Raw genomic sequence first — 16,509 nt, forward strand, 5'->3', positions numbered from 1 at the left:
GAAAATTTATTTGAACAACCATGACCTGATCAATGCTGTAAGGTGGGATGAAGCTGGCAGATCCTTTTCAACAGATGTAGAAACAATGAGTCTCCTACATCACGTATCTTCTACTTTAGGATTTAAAGTAGAACTGCCCTTGGGCAAAAAGTCCACATTTGAATTAATTATTTGCTACTATCTGTATACTATATTAAAAACTCCTATTCAATCGCCACTCTCCTAATGTTTTAATCAAGTTGTGTTTAAAATGTGCAATAGCAATCTTAATATCCCATGTGCTTTCAATCAAGAGCTTGAAACTGATAAATGCAGTCCCCAGATGAAAGAGCAATTAAATTCAAACCCTCTACAAGGTTTGAAGGACATGTTGATTTGAATCTTTGGAATGGTGTAATACCTTACACGTGATCCTGTGCCTCCTCTGTTAATATTTCTACCCTGGGAGCTTTTTCTGTGTTCATGCTCTGTTCTATCTATCTGTGAGTGCTTGATAGAAGGATGTCTTCTTTTTTCTTTCTTTGGCTTGGCTTCGCGGACGAAGATTTATGGAGGGGGTAAAAAGTCCACGTCAGCTGCAGGCTCGTTTGTGGCTGACCAGTCCGATGCGGGACAGGCAGACACGATTGCAGCGGTTGCAAGGGAAAATTGGTTGGTTGGGGTTGGGTGTTGGGTTTTTCCTCCTTTGCCTTTTGTCAGTGAGGTGGGCTCTGCGGTCTTCTTCAAAGGAGGCTGCTGCCCGCCAAACTGTGAGGCGCCAAGATGCACGGTTTGAGGCGTTATCAGCCCACTGGCGGTGGTCAATGTGGCAGGCACCAAGAGATTTCTTTAGGCAGTCCTTGTACCTTTTCTTTGGTGCACCTCTGACACGGTGGCCAGTGGAGAGCTCGCCATATAATACGATCTTGGGAAGGCGATGGTCCTCCATTCTGGAGACGTGACCCATCCAGCGCAGCTGGATCTTCAGCAGCGTGGACTCGATGCTGTCGACCTCTGCCATCTCGAGTACCTCGACGTTAGGGGTGTGAGCGCTCCAATGGATGTTGAGGATGGAGCGGAGACAACGCTGGTGGAAGCGTTCTAGGAGCCGTAGGTGGTGCCGGTAGAGGACCCATGATTCGGAGCCGAACAGGAGTGTGGGTATGACAACGGCTCTGTATACGCTTATCTTTGTGAGGTTTTTCAGTTGGTTGTTTTTCCAGACTCTTTTGTGTAGTCTTCCAAAGGCGCTATTTGCCTTGGCGAGTCTGTTGTCTATCTCATTGTCGATCCTTGCATCTGATGAAATGGTGCAGCCGAGATAGGTAAACTGGTTGACCGTTTTGAGTTTTGTGTGCCCGATGGAGATGTGGGGGGGCTGGTAGTCATGGTGGGGAGCTGGCTGATGGAGGACCTCAGTTTTCTTCAGGCTGACTTCCAGGCCAAACATTTTGGCAGTTTCCGTCAAGCTGCCTGCTTGACGTCCTGCTTAGAAGGATGTAAAGAGAGATTAACTCAGTAGCCAAGCTCTGCTGCATTCCCCTTTTGTGTATGTGATATAACAGTGTAGAGATATAACAGTGTAGAGAATCTTAATTTTATTTCTACCCTCTGCTCCTCCTGCTGCAGTGTTCAAATGGGTGATTGTATCAGGAGCTTTCCTCTGTATCTATCCCCCAGTTCTAAAGTCTGGAAAGTTCTTGATAAGGCAAGGCAGAGGAAGATGTAGTTACTCCATACTCTTACTCTCAGTGAATTGATGGAAGTTTGAGAGGAAGGGTGGGGATTCTAATTTGTTCACTCTGTCCTTGTTGTGAAGTGCTTGCTGGGATATTGCTAAGGGGGAGCTTCACTCTGTGACTATCCTGTTGTTCTACCTACCTAAGCCAATAGAAATGCAAATTGATGCTCTCAAAGAAGATCTATGATTATTTATTGTCACATACACATAAAGGCACACAAAGAGATTCCACTAGACTAACGCTGCTATCAAGACAAGGGAGAGAAGCAAACAGAGAGTTCCTTCAGAGACTTGGATCCTGCCACGTCCACAGATGCCACTGACTCCTGCATTCCCATGATTTCCACAGAATGAACCTCCTGTCAAGCCTAGTGGTGAACCCGGCCTCGAGGCATCCATATCCCTCTCTTCAGATCCTGGTTCCAAACCCCAGTTGTGACCAGGAAGCTGTCAGCTTCAAGCTGAGGCTTTTCAGGAGTCCTGATCTCCATTTCTATCCTATGATTTTGATCTCAGTAAGTATCCCAAAGGCTCCCTGATTGCCACAGCAATGGAGCCAGGGGGGGAGGGGAGGGGGAGAGATGTTGAGGGGGGGGTGACTCATAGACCTGTGGGAGTGCATCTTCTGCTGTGCAATATGCTCTTTCTTGCTGTAGTTATTCTGGTGACAGCCAGCTCAGTGTGTGCACAAATTCCTCCTCCAGGATTCAGTTCCAAAACCTCAGCCAGTTATTTTCTCCTACAGCTCTGCTGCTCTTGCAAAGAGCAACCCAAGAACTTTGAGCCAGAAAGAACATTAATGGGCTAGAAATATTTAATAAACTGGTTATGTGCAGGGTAACCATGCCTATGTGTTCTGACGACACACACAAATTTGTGCATACTTCTCACACAATCATTTGTCCATTTCATTCACAACATTTGCACACCACGAGTAGAAACTTTCAAATCCTGTGCATCCGCTACAAGTTTCCTATGTCTGCACCTCCTAAATGGAGGTGATTTTTGACTACAGTCACTACCATAATTGGTTTCACAGCATGGGACAAGCTGAGAGCGATCACGTAAAGGTAGAAACTCGAGCCGGAATTCTGCTTCTCAAACTGTGGCCTGGTAATACTTGAAGTAGACGTGGACACCAGGAAATACGGACAAAATTCTTTAAGGGATTATGGCAATTTTGAATGTTGAGATACATTGAATAAATCAGGTACTGAACAATCAGAGAGTTTCTTTGAAACTTATATCCTGTGGAAAATAGGTACCATCAGGAGAAGAGGCAATCTAATTCGACAAGAACTGACACCTTCTGAAGAGAAGTGGACCAGTGTGAGTCAGAAGAGACTTCACCTTCTGGAGATGAAGTGTAAACCCTGTTGAGAATCAAAATTATCTGGAGAGGGAGATGCCATATCCTAGTGAGAATCAGAGATCAGCAGTCCGCACTTTGGTGACAATGTACAATCCACTGAGGATCGGCGTGCTCAGGAGGACAGCGTACCTTACTAAAGAGTCAGCATGTTCAGAAGAGATCCTGAAATGGGGTGGCCCCATACATATGCACTCAATCACACACAGAGTCAACTACACACAAACACACATACAGTCAACTATCCCCCATATACACAGTCAACTACCCCCCACAGTCAACTACTCCCGCACAAATAGTCAACTACCCCCCTACACATAGTCAATTACACAACACATATACACACACACAATCAACTATACACACATGCACATCAACTACACACACAGTCAACTACATAACACACACACAATCAACTATACACACACACATACAGTCAACTAACCCCCGCACATAGTCAACTACCCCCCCAGTCAACTACACAGTCAATTACACAAAACATACACGCACACAATCAACTATACACACGTGCACATCAACTACACACAGTCAACTAAACCCATGCAGTCAACTACACAGTCAACTACACTCACACATGCAAAACTACAGACTACGACACACACACACTCAAACTCACACACACTCAAACTCACACACACTCAAACTCACACACACTCAAACTCACACAGTTATCTACATTCACACAAACACTCGTATGACAATCTGCATCCACTCTGCACACCTCCCACTCACACATCACCAGATGCCCAAAGCCATCAGATGGAATTCCTGTAGTACTGTAAATATTAATGAGAGGTTTACTGAGGGAATGGATGGCACCAGTCAGAATCTATGTTAATTTGTCAGAACCTAATAACCCCCACTTATCCATCCACCCAACACTCCAAACCCTCACTTCTCTCTCACTCCTTTTCCCCTATCAGTGTGGTCTTAGCAAGATACAGCAGGAATGGATGACTAACACTCATTCACCCTGACTCAGAAGAGCTGCTATTAAAATAAATTTGAAAGGCACATTGAGAACAATATTCCCTCCCTGGACCCAAGCTCACCTCAACCCTAACGCCATGCTAATATCAAAGCAAATAATTCTTCCAATTATTTGTTCATTCTCCTTTCTGTTTCTGGCCTTTGTTATTTTGACTATTTTCTCTTAAGTGCTGATGACATCATTGGATGAGGGCGTTTGGAGAATTTCCTGGATATTTTTAATGCAAGGGAGGGGGAGTTTAACTACAGAGCAAGCCAAAATTACAATTCATTTAGTAATCTTTGTCCATCTCACAAAGAGCAGTGCATATCCAGCCCACCTACACTCTAGTGCTGCAGAAAGGCAGCAGGTCACGCAGCATCCGTAAGAAGTAAAAGGTGGTCGACATTTCTGGTCTAAGCACTTCCTCAGGAGTGCTGAAAATCAGGGAGATGCCTGAATAAAAAGGTGTGGGTGTGGAAGGGGGAGAAGTACAGGCTAACACTGGATCACTGCCTCCCCCCATCCCATCAACATGATCTACCGAGATTGCTCTCTGAAGAGGGCATGCAAAAATCAGTGCTGACCCCTTCCACCCTGCACACAGCCAAACAGCATCTTTCAGCTGCTCCCATCGGGAAAGAGATACAGGAGTATCAGAGCCAGCACCACAGAATGCGGAACAGCTTCTTCCCATGGTCAGTGAGAATGCTGAACGACCAAAGGAACTGCTCACACTAACAATCCGAGACTCTCATATTCATAAAACAATATCTATCCATATGTATATTTATATATTTTTTAATATATATATACACACACACACATATATATATATAAATAATTTTTTTTTTTAAAATATACACACACACACACACACACACACACACACACACACACACACACACACACACACACACACACACACACACACATATAAAAGGAGGACAAGAGAACACTGTTTCTTAGGGTTGGCAATCAGATGACCATGATAACTGTTTGGGAGGGGTGTGGGGAGTAGAAGCGAAAGAAGCGATGAGGGAGAAGGTAGGGTTCCAAAACAGCTCTCTGATAGGGGAAGGAAGAGAGCAGTAAATGACCCTCCTGATCATGGTCAGAACCCCTGCTACTAGTGTCCTGCAGGGATCAAGTTAATTCACCAGATCTTGGGAGGGGTGGAGAGGAGAATAAAGTGATAAGGAAGGACTGGAGTTTGTAGGCAGAGGTACCTGCCTCTGGAATTGAGGCAGAATTGCTTGCACATCCATGGTGGTGGCTATTTTCATTTCTACCTATTGATGATTGTTGTTTCTTGAAAACTAGAAATGCTTCACAGAGATTATGAAGCCCATCACTGGCCTGCTTATGACCACTTTGGGAAGAATCCTGGGCAACAGCTTCCAGGCTGAAGCGAAATCAAAAATTGGCCAAATGTGTTAGGCATTTCAACTGCAAAAGGATGGTTCTTAATTTGAACCTTGGTGCTTGTGTCTTATGCCCAGAACATGTGTTGCCTCTGAGGTGTGTAGGTGGAGATAAAGAAGAAAATCTATGAATGTTGTGCAGTACAGAACAAAGTACTGGAGAAACTCAGCAGGTCACACAGCTTCCATAGGAAGTCCTTCCAAGTGAAGCAACTTTTCATGTGAATCTATAGGAGGGTCATTTACTGCGTTCAGCGCTCCCTTCCTTCCCCTATCAGAGAATTGTTCTGGAACCCTACCTTCTCCCTCATCGCTTTTTTCGCTTCTACTCCCCACCCCCCACCCCTCAAACAGTTATCAATGAGCCATGAGATTGAGTCTCACCATCTGAGAAATTTAAAATTAAGCTAAAACAAGATCTGTAATATTTAGTTAAAAGAGTCTTAGAAGTAATGGTGACTATGAAAGAGGTATCGGTGCCACAAGACTCGCAGAGCCAGATTCAGGAACAGCTGCTACCCTTCCCCAATCAGACTGCTCAACAACAAACTCAATCAGGGACTCATTTTACACGATTCACTTTTATTCTATGTATTACGCAGTTTGTTCACATTTCTTTATTTGTTTACATGTATACATTTCTTCTTGAGTACTACCAATAAGTAGCAATCTTTCCTCACCCACAGGAAAAAGAATCTCAGGGTTTTATGTGATGTCATGTATGTACTCTAACAATAAATCATCCCATAAACATATATTCTCCAATAATTTCCTTTAAGGAAATAAATATTCCATTTTACCTCATTGGGCCTTTTTGACTCCAGAACACATCTTATTTTTAATGACCTCCCCAACTTAGGGATGGACATTATATGCTGCCATTGCCTAGGGCATCCACATCTCATGGCAAATAAAAGAAAATGCAGGAATTGTTCCTGACCTCTTCCAGTCTGAACCCAATCACTCCCAAAACATGGCTTGATAGCCTCTTCCAGTCCTTGCTCATGTCTACATCATTGAGAGGGTCTAATCATGGATCCGATGCCCATCAGTCAAACATCCAATCCCTTATCATCAATCACTTCCTCTTGCAGTGACAACATGATCTGGGCAAAATTATATAATTGAACTAAGGCTCAGTGTTGCAGGCAGCTCAAACTGCATCTGTTTCTAAGGTACTTCCGTTAATTCATTCACAGATAATCACAGGCAGATCCATTTATCTTAATGTAGATTCTCTTTCTCTCACAGAAGCAGTAAGAAAGAAAGATCAGAGCTGATACACAAAGACTTGCTCAAGGAATGGTCAGATCACTTCAGGGTGTTTCACTGGAAGCAGTGTTCTCCAAGAAGTCCTAATTAGCTTTATATGACCAGCTGCAGCATGAAACAATATCTATCTTTTATTAACCATCTAATTATTGGATAAATATCATTTGTATTTAATGTCATAGAATATAGACATTTCTTTCATGAAGCAAGAAAGAATTTTGGTGCATGTATACGTTATGCAATGTATATGAAAAAAACCTCATCATCGTCATTATCAAGTTTCAGTCAGCTTCAAGACCTCCAAGCTGGGAAGAGGAATAATTTGACAAGATTCTAGATCTAATCACAATCCATTGAGATCTACATATAGATATTTAACATCTCACACCTCCTTACTCTGGAGTCATTGACTGTCACTGACCTCAGCCAATTGGCCTTTCCTTCCTGTTAAACCTCGCACAAGATCTCATTGATCAATCCCAATTGTCCTTCTATCCCATTCATTGTCCCTGCGCTCAATGACCCTTCAACCACTGACCTCTCCCCTGTCCTCTCCCTTTCACCCTTCTCTGATTTGGTGCACACAGTTCCAATATTGCAAATGCCTTCAGATGTAGCGTGGTTGCTGTCTCAGTACCTTCTGAGCTCCGTTCCAGAATCATGGAACTCTTCTCATCTCACTCTAATCAGACAATGATCAGTAATGAGCCGAACTCACTCTTTCCAATATTAACTCCTTCCTTACCTCGCCTTGGGCCGTGGACTGTGAAGCACAGTAACACTCTGGGTCTAGGGTTCGGAGATGGATACCAGTAGAACCTTCAACTGTCTTCAGAACATTTGCTACTACCAATCATTGCATAGTTACCATGGAAATGTAAAGCAATAGAGCTGAATACCAGTCAGAGTTATGGCAATGAGAGATTTTAAAGCAAATTGAAGCTCCAGGATGTCGTGCTACCACTTTCTTTTTTTGCCGTTTCCATGGTGCCACCTTGGAAACACAGAACTCTCTCTCGCTCTCTCTCTCAATCCTGCCCTCACAATATGCTGAAGCCTCAATTGTCTAAAGGTGCTTTCTACTTTGTTTTCAGCATTTACTTTTAAAAGCAAAATGAATTACTCTGAAGTACAACCATCATAATTATGTCAGTAAAAATGAAGCCGCCATTTTCAACATAGCAACTAACCAGGAGTAAATTGAAATATAACACTCGGGTTGAGCAATTCCCTTGTTCTGCTTCCAAGACTTTGACTTGACCTTGAAGATCTAAAGGACACAACCTTCAAATGGTCCACTCTATATTTCATAATAGCTTTCTTGAAATGTCTGTCCTTGCAGCTAAGCTATCAGTTATGAATAGCTATCAATCTGACATGGTTAACATCAAACTTTGGGATGGTTTCTTGGCCTGACTCCATGAGGTTTCAACTTGCAAAAATCTGTTGTTCTTCCAAGCATTTCGGGGCTTCACTTGAATCCATAAACTGAGGTAAAGCGTTAATGTCCATTGCAGATTAAGTTCAGAGTTAGCTTTCTCTCTGTCCTGGAAAATAGAATGCAATAACTATGGGAAAGATCTTGATCTCCAATTAGCTGCCAATCAAATCACAAAGAGTTTTAAAAATAATTGAAAAGATGATTTAAATAAACTTCAAATCTTGATGTGTAATTGGCAGAATTTGTTCTATGTATAAAACCTAGAACGATCCTCTCAGCCTCACTATTAATTCAAAGAAATTTGTGTTAGACATGAATGGGTTTATGCTCATCAGATTAGGATCAGCATCAGTTAGGTCAAACTAGAGTGGGTAGAATGTAGGAATGAACTGTGAGACAGTTCTGCGTCTGATGCTAACCTATCTAATTGCAACTGACAATGAACCTTGGCTTCATTTGGCAATCCTTTCTGCAGGCAAGTTTGATTCTTCTTGCAGACAGAGGTATACTACATATTCTGTTCTGCTTCTTGCACGCCCCTTCCACATCAAGTAATCACAGAAAGCCCTTCCAAATACTTTTTATCATGCCTTTCCTATAAACATCACAATATACTCATGATAATATCACTTTTATATATGCACAGAGGGAAGCAGCAGTCAATGAATGCCCAGTCTTATCCCAAAATTAGAAAGGTAACAGGGTAATCCATCAAAGCAAGATAAAAATGCAATGCTATCAAGGATACTGCGAGAACTCCCTTCACCTATGGTAAATAGTTCCCTGGATTCTTAATGCACATTTATACTAATGGAACAAACCAAGGCTTTGGTTCACATCTGAAGAGCATGGTCATACAAGCATCCTGAGAGCCTCGTGTCTAATGCAGCTCCATCTTACTTTGATCTTTTAGTGGGTAGCAGTCATTTTGACTGATGCCTCCTGTGGGCCTGCAAGTTGAATCCTGGAATCTGACAAGGTGAGACACCAAGATATACATACAAGAGTTGGGACAGTCAGCAGTATTTGTTTACCTCAGACAGATTTTAATAAACATGGAATACGGCCTCAGATTTCACATTTGCCTGGGTGGAAGAATCCTGAACACATTCTGTAGGAGAAAGAAACAAAAGCTAACTGTGCAAGAAAGAGATTTGACTTGTTCTTACGCAACAATCTCTCAGAATTGCGGCAGGATGGGTTATGCCCTCCTTGGGGAATCCTTATCAGATCACAGGTCTATTTTTCCAAGGATAGCTATCCTGTAGATCTTGCTTACCCTAAGTCCTTTGTCTCAGAGGTATCTTCAGCCGCAGATCAGCCAGGATTGATTGAAGTGTTGTCACGGTCTCCAAAGTTGCGTGCCAGGCTGACAGAAACTCTTAGCGAAATTCACTGCCTGCCTTGCAAGATTTACATCCCTCAGCGCTGAGAACAAATGCACTTCAAATCAACATCTCATCCCGGTTCCTCTCCACAGTAAGTCAATGTGTTGTGTCCCAACTCCAGATACAACTTTTACAAGAAGAGAGGGAGAGAGATAGGCTTCCAGCTCTGACTGTGACTGTTCTCTCTCTCTAGCCTATAAAAACTAGCCATCTCAGTAGGGAAAACAAATCAGGATGTGACAGCAATCAGCGAGGGAGGAAACACCTTGCTGAGGCGTGCACTGATTCCCAAACTCAGAAACACAGGATGGAGATATAGGAAGAATCAGGAAATCAGTGGGGTTTCAGAGAAGAATACCTGCCAGCTGCAGGCTCTGAGATAACAACAGATTGTTGACTGGGTTTACAGGCTACAGTTGTTCTTGGGAAACCATGCCGGATAGAGGGAGAAACAGCCTCTTGTGCAGAAGGATTCTGATCCCAGTGAGCTATCAGCAGTTGGCAGTTGTTAGAGATAAAAATTAACCTCTTTCTTTGCCCACAAACACTTGCTTGGAATTTTGAGGCAGGAGGAAAAAATACAGATGGAAAGCAGCTACAGGAAGTAGTTCAGGAAGAACAGGATCTCAGAACACAAGCAAGCAGCCATTCTCTTTGAACCCATTTTATTTCCCTTTTCGCTGTTTGGATTCTTGCACTTTCCTGTGCTGTGCCATTTACAAAAGACAATTACATCCAATTGACCTTTAACATACTTGACCCCTCCAGCCGAGATCCTTTTTACTTATTACTGTTCTCAGACTGTAGAATCTCCAGCCCCCTATAATGGAATCAGACTGCAAGATCCCTTACTGTTGGATTCTTCCCTATAGCATTTCTCAAACTCATACCAAAACACCATGAAATGTCTTTGTTGAGTTGGATGGAGAATCCCAAGGCATTTTATGCACACGCCGAAAACAAAAGGATAGCAAGGGAGAGATGGAACCGCTTGACAAGAAGGAAATTTAGGGCAGGACAGTTACCATTACGGTTAGCACAATGCTATTACCAGCAATTGGGACCAGGGTTCGAATCCGGCACTAAGGAGTTTTTATATTCCACCTGTGTCTGTGTGGGTTTCATCCAGATGCTCCTGTCTCCTCTCACTGATCAAAATGTACCAGGGGTTGTAGGTCAATTGGATATAATTGGGCGGTATGGGCTCATAGGCCAAAAGGGTCTGTTACCATGCTCTAAGTGGTGGGGTTGGGTTATGAATATTAAGGTCAATATGTTCCCAAACCAGGTTATTGAGAGAGGCAAGGGAGAAGACTTCTGGGGTTTTGACAGAGATCTTTGTAATCTCTCTAGCTACAACTAAGACTCTGCAGGACTGAAGAATAGCCAAAATTTCTCCTTTCTTTAAGAAAGGCAGTAAGGTTGGAAAAATCCCAAATTGCATTTATTCGATTGGGTTTGCCGGTGGCTAGAAAATGTATAGATATAACCTGGAAAAACGATGTTGAGCTAAGCATACAAAGATGGCACAAAGAAATTCAATCATGTTTGTATTTAGAGAAGATAATGCATAATTTGCAGAATAATTACCCTTTTTTTGTTAAAATGTGGACTTTGTATTTGGAATGTATGGATTTAGATGTAAAGTAGATGCTTTATTTGTTTTTTAAAATGTAGATTGACACATTGCAACTCAGCCTATTTTGATTTTGTATAAAAATATTTTTGAGATATATGCTCCGGTGGGGGGGGTTTGTAAGGAGTGGGATAGTTGGGAGATGGGTGGGGGGGGGGGGGTTATAGGGGTTAGATTTAGTTTTATTTTGTGTTTTATGCTTGTACTTTGTAAAACTTTAAATAAATTTTTCAAACAAAAAAAAAGCAGTAGGGATAAACTATGAAATCATTGACTGGTGAACTTTAATCAGTGGAAGAGAAATTATTAGAGAAGACTTTTAAGGAATAGGATTTGCACATCCAGTATCTGGAAAAGCACAGTCATTAGGGGATAAGTCCTGAATTTGTGTGGTGGAGGTCATATGTTACAAACTTGACTGAGGTTTTTTTTTAAAGAGTAACATGTAGATAGGATAGTAAAGGAGACAAAAAACGTACTCAGTTGGGGAGCAGGGGAGAGAAAATCAACGATTTAAAACATTGATTAGGCCACGTTTGGGGGATGATGTGCAGTCCTGGTCATCGCATTTGCTGCGGAGGTTTTGGAAAGAGCACAAGAGGTTTTCGAGGATGTTGCCTAGATAGGAAGTATTAGTTAAAAGGAGAGCTAAGCAAACTTGGGATGCTTCTTTTTGTGCATCAGAGGCTGAGAGGCTACCTGTCAGAAGTTTATAAAACTATGAATTGCCGAGATAGGGTAGATTGTAAGAGACCTTTTCCCAGGCTGAAAATGTAGAGTGTAGCTTTAAGGTGAGAGGGTGAAAGTTTAAAGGAGATTGGTAAGGCAAGTTGCCAGGTGACAGGAACGCGTTGCCGGGATGAACCGGGAACAGGCAGGCAGGTGCTACCGTGAACATGCTGCCAGGAGGCAGAAACATGCTGCTGGAACAGACTGCCGGGGAAGTGGGTGAGGAAAATTCAATAGCAATGTTTAAGAAGTACTTAGACATGTCAGTGAATAGGCAGGGGATGATTCAAGATTTTTTTCATGTAATAATGCAATATTACACAAAATTTCATTTAGTCTACCATTATGCAGACAAAGATTTGCCATCGGCAGAAATTGCCCAGCTCCTCCTACAGTCAGAGAAAGAGAAGCAAGAGAGTCCTCCCATAATAACTCAGTGTTCATGGATTCACCTCCAGTATTCCTGCAGCCTCCACAGCCATAGACTTCAGTCCAAACCATAGGCAACCCATGCACCAGATCCAAACCTCTGACATAATTAGGAAGCCCTCAGCCCCCTCTCACATCTCTGCTCCGAAACCTAGTACCTCTTCACAGTCTTGAGCCAGTCTTCAGAAGTCCACAGCCTGGTGTGATTCCTTTGACTGCAGTCACCTGCAGCCTACAAGGGTTCTTCACCTTGAGTTGGCAACAGTCCATTGTCTGTAGATTCTTCTGTGCAGAGCCCCTAATCAGTCTGCTGCTGTGGTCACTGTCCTATGGGTCATTTCCTCCACTTCTCCTTCTCAAATGTTGGGGGGGTGTTCTCTCCATTTTCTGATGCCCTGCATCAGTCCTCTGCTTCCCGAGCCTGTAACCCCTCAAATGATATGGATATAGAATATTCCCAGGTAGATGGGATTATTTAAAAATTATGTGATTGCACAGATTTTGTGAGCTGAAGGACTTGTTTCTACACTGTTTTGTGTACTATATTCTATGTCCCTTCTGCCATCCTCAGATGGAAACATCCTGATCCCCCTAAACTGGTTCACATGAAAGTATCCCAAGCTCAGGAGTACTGGTCTGACCACTGAAGCCTTGAATTGCCACAGAACTGTTCAGAAAGTAGTATCATCTACTCCCTACCACACACTCAAACTGGTATCATCAACTCCATACATCCATGCTCAACTGAATGATCCTGCTCTCCTTCTGGCTTAATTGAAATCTACAATTGCCTATCCTCCACAATGTACCAATATTACCAAGCCATTGCAGCACCGACCAAATTGAAGCTTTCTGCCTTCCACCCCATCCCGCCCCAATCCCCGCCACTCTGTGAGACTGGAAGAACCCAAACCTCACCATCTATTTTAGACTTTTACAGCCCGTCATGTATTTGGACTTCTATATCCCTGCTTACACCATTGCATCACCAACCAACTGGTGACCCCAAGCATTTTATAGCCAGTCCGCAGCACAGAGTGGGGTGGGGTGGGGTGAGGTGGGGTGGAGTGGGTGGGGTTGAGCTGGATGAAATCTAGAGCATTCGTTGGTATATCTTCAGTTAGTGGGCAAATATGAGGTACCATGGCATGGGAGTAAGGGAGGAGGAGATAATGAAATGCAACAAAGAGGTGGATGGGGAGGACTTAATGATACTCCATTTGTTAGGTCTCTACTCGCTCTGTAGTATTTATCCCTTTGAGGCTCTTTATATCTTCTTCACAATTTACTTTCCTATCCCATCTTTGTGTCACCACATCATGCCTTTGATAGCTTCATCCACATCATTATATAGATTATAAAAGGTTGAGGCTGTAACACCAATCCATGTGGGATGCTCCCCATTACATCTTACCATGTTGACTAACTGCCAAACAATGCCTGGACAAGAGCCAAATAAAAGCTGAATATTGATGTACAGTCAGAGAGCAACCAAGTGTGGTAATAGACTGGACTTCAGAAGTCCAACAATTCAATACAATTCTAAAGTAGAATAGGACTATTCAGTTACAACCTCTCTCTGGTCGTCTTCACCATAACATAAGATCATGGCGGATTTTAATTTTAGTCTTTGTTCCTTGATACAAATTTATTAATCCTGAAAAAAGCCCCTTGGAGCTCAAACATCTACAATTTTGGATAAGAATCTACAATTTCAATCCTGAAAGACATGTTTTAAAAGTGCATCACTCTAAATTCACCTGGAGTTATGAATCACTTTGTGCCCTACATTTGTCCCCTGTCTTGTGACTGTGGTTTAAATTAAAATTCATCTGACAATTCATTATTTGCTGAGATTTTCCCCCTCCCCTCATCAAAACATATTGAAAAAGGCTGGATAAGGTGGAGATGTTTCCAGTGGTGGGATAGCCTAGGACCAGAGAGTGCAGCCTCAGCATAAAAGGAAGTCCCTTTAGAACAGAGATGAGGAGAAACTCTGCGGAATTCATTGCCCACAGATGGCTGTGAAGGCCAAGTCAATTGGTTTATTTAAAGCAGAAGTTAAAAGATTCTTGATTTGTAAGGGCATCAAAGGTTATGAGGAGAAATCAGAGAATGGGGTTTGAAGTACAAAATACATCAGACATAATTTGAATGGCAGAGTCACTCGATGGGCAGCGCAGTCTAATTCTCGTCCTAAATTATATGGTCTCTTAATCTATCAACAATCTAAAGGCTTTATCAACTGGTCACTGATGGACCTTTTTTATTCATTCAAATGATGTGGGCTTCATAGGCAGAGAGAGCATTGCCACAAAAAATGTTGGTGAGCTACCTTCTTGAATTGTTGTGTAGTGCTTGACATACGGGTATATTCACAATGCTGTTAGGCAACGCATTCCAGGATTTTGACCTTCACCTTGGACCTTAGCCCTTCTCGAAATCCTAGATTTTTAGTGCAAGATTCAGTTTTGAGTTTTTATAAACCCTGGCCCCACCAACTTCTAATATCCAACTATTAGCTTCTCTGTCTTACTTAATCACTGTATTGTTTGTACTGTTTTATTCATTTTATGTAGCTTTGTGTAGGTTGTAGACTAGTGTAGTTTTTTGTTTTGTCTTGCGTAGTAATAGTGCAGTCTTGCATTGTCTTGTGCTACTTTTGTGTAGTCTTGTGTCATTTTATGTAGCACCATCGTTTAGAGGAACCTTCTCTTTTTTTTTAAACTGTGTACTCCATTTGCAGTTTGGTTTTAAAATGACAAATAAAGGCTACCTGAACTTTATTCAACTAATTCTAGTTGAGGTAAAAACAATGCTGGAGAAACTCAGTAGCTCAAAAAGGGTATTTTATGAAGCAAAGATAAAGATACATGACCAACATTTTGGATTTGAGCCCTTCATCAAGAATAACAAAATGTAGGCTGGCACCCAAAAAAAAGGTGGAGGGGGAGGAGGAGGAGGAACACAATCCCACAGGCAGGAGGTAAGAAGTGGACAAGGTGGGGGAGGGGGGGCTGCAGTAATCTGAGGTACCTCCACAGCAATGACTGCTGCTCTCTTCACTTCTCGTGACAATTATTATCTCCTGTCTGTGAGCTTGTGCTCCTCCCCTGCCCCTCCCTCCCCAACATTTTGTTTGAGTGTATGCCTACCTTTTGTCATACCTTAATCAAGCCCAAAATGTTGGTTATGCATTTTTATCTATGCTACATAAAGGAAACAGTGACCTGCTGAGATTCTCCAGCACTGTTGTTTTACTTCAACCATTGTACCTGCAGACTTTCGTGTTTTACTCCCCTTCTGATTGAGTCTCAGTCAGATCTTCCAACCTGTGAGGCTGGCTGTAAAATCCTCATGAACAATTTATTCCTTGCTTTCATCATAACGGCAAGGACTGAGCTTATTGCACATAAAAAGATAATTTTAACTTTTTGCCCTTCTTTAGAGTATGGATGAATAGAAACAGAAATAGTCTTAATGGGAACACAAGCATGACAGTGACAAATGGTTTCCCACTGGTAATAGGACAGGTAAAGATTCTACACTGAGAAGATAGCATTGCCTTTTATCAGCTCAGCAGAGAATGAAAAGGTAACTGAATCAAATCCTGCATCAACATTAATGGAGCAAAAGAGGAGCTTCTCTGACGCTGTTCTGTTCCCTCATTGAGCATAAACTTTAACCAGAAGCACACTGTTTTATTCAAAATGTTTTTCATGTGAAGTGATGAATGCATCATGCTGTGTTCCAAACCGATAGCAGCATTTGCAAAAAAGGTGAAACAGTAGGACACGGTAAAGGATCACAGATTGCAACTTCATGGTGCATTCCATGTAATGAGCTGTAGCTCTGAACGGTGCTGCCTGTTTTAATTACCGGCTCCCTTTGGCCCCCACTGCAAACTACTTCACTGAGGACAGTACATGAGAATAGTCAATCTTTTACTTTGTCCCGCCAATATATCCTGTGAAATCTCACTCTCCCCCCTCTCACTCCCGTTCCCCCTCTCCTCTCACTCAGAATGGCATTCTTTCTATGGCTTTTCTCCACATTGATTTTTACATCATATTACTACTTGTTTAGCTGAAATTTCTCATGTGTAGTTTT

General features: G+C 42.4%; 1 protein-coding gene across 30 annotated transcripts in view; it reads right to left on the reverse strand.

Annotated features, from left to right (window-relative positions):
* Positions 1 to 16,509, reverse strand: part of shank3a (SH3 and multiple ankyrin repeat domains 3a) — a 651,448-nt gene that overhangs the window by 563,684 nt on the left and 71,255 nt on the right. For 3 of the 30 annotated variants that reach the window (XM_069908792.1, XM_069908787.1, XM_069908785.1), the window contains exon 1: positions 7,522 to 8,310. The exons of 25 other annotated variants lie outside the window; for them this stretch is intronic. The gene's annotated coding sequence lies outside the window, so the exon portion shown is untranslated. Of the gene's footprint in view, positions 1 to 7,521; positions 8,311 to 9,496; positions 9,762 to 16,509 lie in introns of those variants that run through there. 2 more of the 30 variants (XM_069908793.1, XM_069908786.1) reach the window with 1 other exon arrangement.

The sequence above is a fragment of the Narcine bancroftii genome, chromosome 13 (genome assembly GCF_036971445.1).
Source record: "Narcine bancroftii isolate sNarBan1 chromosome 13, sNarBan1.hap1, whole genome shotgun sequence".
NCBI classification, from domain to species: domain Eukaryota; kingdom Metazoa; phylum Chordata; class Chondrichthyes; order Torpediniformes; family Narcinidae; genus Narcine; species Narcine bancroftii.